This window comes from Mustela putorius, unplaced genomic scaffold, assembly GCF_011764305.1.
Source record: "Mustela putorius furo isolate JIRA1106 unplaced genomic scaffold, ASM1176430v1.1 tig00003834_pilon_pilon_pilon, whole genome shotgun sequence".
Classification (NCBI taxonomy): domain Eukaryota; kingdom Metazoa; phylum Chordata; class Mammalia; order Carnivora; family Mustelidae; genus Mustela; species Mustela putorius.
The window spans coordinates 96,653,319-96,655,932 of record NW_025421987.1 but is presented as its reverse complement, the minus strand read 5'-3'; positions in this window follow the sequence as shown (position 1 = coordinate 96,655,932).

The window sequence follows — 2,614 nt, the reverse complement described above, 5'->3', positions numbered from 1 at the left end:
AAGAGAGACCCTAAAAATAGTAGACCAGAAAGGAACAGAGACAATATACAGTAACAGTCACCTTAATTCATACAATGGCACTAAATTCATATCTTTCAATAGTTACCCTGAATGTAAATGGGCTAAATGCCCCAATCAAAAGACACAGGGTATCGGGGGTGCCTGGATGGCTCAGCGTATTAAGCCTCTGCCTTTGGCTCCGGTCATGATCTCAGGGTCCTGGGATTGAGCCCCATATTGGGCTCTCTGCTCAGCGGGGAGCCTGCTTTCCTCCCTCTCTCTCTCTGCCTGCCTCTCTGCCTACTTCTGATCTCTGTCTGTCAAAAAATAAATTAAAAAAAAAAAAAAGACACGGGGTATCAGAATGAATAAAAAAACAAAACCATTAATATGCTGCCTACAAGAAACTCATTTTAGACCCAAAGACACCTCCAGATTTAAAGTGAGGGGCTGGAAAACAATTTACCATGCTAATGGACGTCAGAAGAAAGCTGGGGTGACAGTCCTTATATCAGATCAATTATATTTTAAGCCAAAGACTATAATAAGAGATGAGGAAGGACACTGTATCATACTCAAAGAGTCCGTCCAACAAGAATATATAACAATTTTAAATATCTATGCCACTAATGTGGGAGCAGCCAACATATAAACCAATTAATAACAAAATCAAAGAAACACATCGACAATAATACAATAATAGTAGGGAACTTTAACACTCCCCTCACTGAAATGGACAGATCATCCAAGCAAAAGATCAACAAGGAAATAAAGGCCTTAAATGACACACTGGACCAGATGGACATCACAGATATATTCAGAACATCCCCTCCCAAAGCAACAGAATACTCATTCTTCTCTAGTGCACATGGAACATTTACCAGAATAGATCACATCCTCGGTCATAAATCAGGTCTCAACTGGTATCAAAAGATTGGGATCATTCCTGGCGTATTTTCAGACCACAATGCTCTGAAGCTAGAACTCAATCACAAGAGGAAATTTGGAAAGAACCCAAATATATGGAGACTAAGGAGCATCCTTCTAAAGAATGAATGGGTCAACCAGGAAAGTAAAGAGGAATTGAAAAAATTCATGGAAACAAATGATAATGAAAACACAACGGTTCAAAATCTGTGGGACACAGCAAAGGCAATCCTGAGAGGGAAATATATAGCAATACAAGCCTTTCTCAAGAAACAAGAAAGGTCTCAATAAGCTGTCACAAGACATGCCTGTGTGATTCTTTTCATCTACTTTGTTTATAACTCAGTGTTTGGATGCTGTTCCTGTCCTTTAGGAACATATTTTTGTTATAAAATAGGACTACAGAGGGGCATCGGTTGGCTCGGTCCATAAGTGTCTGCCTTCAGCTCAAGTCATGATCTCAGGGTCCTGCTCACCAGGAAGCTGGCTTCTCCCTCTCCCACTCCCCAGGCTTATGTTCCCTCTCTCGTGGTCTCTCTCTGTCAAATAAATAAATAAAATCTTAAAAAAAAATAGGACTGCACAAATGAAACCATTGGATATGGAATATTTACTATGTGTTGAGAATTCTGCTGAGTTCTTTATATGTATGACCCATTTTGTCCTCCCAACAACCCTATAAAGTCAATACCATCAGTGTTTCCATTGGGAAAAGCAATCAAGGCACAAAGAGTTTAAGTAACCTGCTCAGAGTGACACTGTTAGCAAACAGTGGAGATGGAGCCCAAATACAGGCAACCTGTCTTCATAAACCCCACTCTTCACCACTCCCTTATGCTGCAATGAACGACCATGATGGAGTTCTAGAAGGTCAGAAAAGGGGAGATGAATGTGGCCAGAGTGACTAGGGGAGGCCTCAAGGACTTCTTGGTTCTGGAGCTGACTCCCTTAGGCTGAGTGGGATTTCATGTTAAGAGGAGAGGGAAGAGCCTCTTGGGGAAGAGAGGAGTCAGTGCAGCAGGAGCGAAAGCACAGAGCTGGGACTAAAAATAGCCTTTAGACAACTAGGAAAGTACAGAGAGAGTTTCCTTTGTTAATTGTTCAAGGAACAATTGGATAATGATGGGGGGGGGTCAGATCATCAGCGGTCTTGAAAGACCTATAAACCATTAGGACTTTACCCTGCAGCGTTTATAGGGAGTGACAGCAAACAACTTTTTTTTTATGATAGAAAATTGCAAACATGCACAAAGATATTGAGAGTAGTATACTAAACCTGTGCATACCTGTTATCCAGATTTAGCAATTGTCAAGTTACAATTGTATTTCATCTATATCCCTAACCACTACTCCTACCAAGGTTATTTTGAAGCAAATCTCAGACATCATATTACTTCATGTGTACATATTTCAGTGTTATGTAGAAAATTCCAAGAAATCTATTTTTAAAACACTGTTAGAAATAATAAGTGAGTTAGTTTAGGGGCCCTGGATGGCTCAGTTGGCTAAGTGTCTGCCTTTGGCTCAGGTCGTCTTCCCAGGGTCCTGGGATTGAGCCCCACATCGGGCTTCCTGCTCAGCGAGGAGCCTGCTTCTCCTTCCCCCTGCTCTTGTCGGCTCCCTCTCTCTCCCCTTATCAAATAAATTTTTAAAAAAATAAAAGAAAGAAAAGTAGTAATAAGTGAGT